We start from the raw sequence: 232 nt of genomic DNA, 5'->3' as shown, positions 1-232 counted from the left end.
CCCCATCTTCTTCTCCTTCCCCCCCAGCCGCTGCAGCCCCTGGTTCTTGCGGAACTCGCGGCGGATGAACGCCAGGTAGAAATCCCGGTCGGTGTAGTGCAGCCCACGGCCCCGGCGCAGCAGAGCGCGGTACAGGCTCAGCACAGCCTGCCGGGACCACGCTGCCATGGGGGACGGCTGCGGGAACGGCAACCTAGAGAGAGGTGACCAAGAGGGGGATGCGAGTCAGCTT

The sequence above is a fragment of the Nestor notabilis genome, unplaced genomic scaffold (genome assembly GCF_000696875.1).
Source record: "Nestor notabilis isolate BGI_N333 unplaced genomic scaffold, ASM69687v1 scaffold20088, whole genome shotgun sequence".
In the NCBI taxonomy this organism is placed as follows: Eukaryota; Metazoa; Chordata; class Aves; order Psittaciformes; family Psittacidae; genus Nestor; species Nestor notabilis.
Note: the sequence above shows the minus strand (reverse complement) of the source record.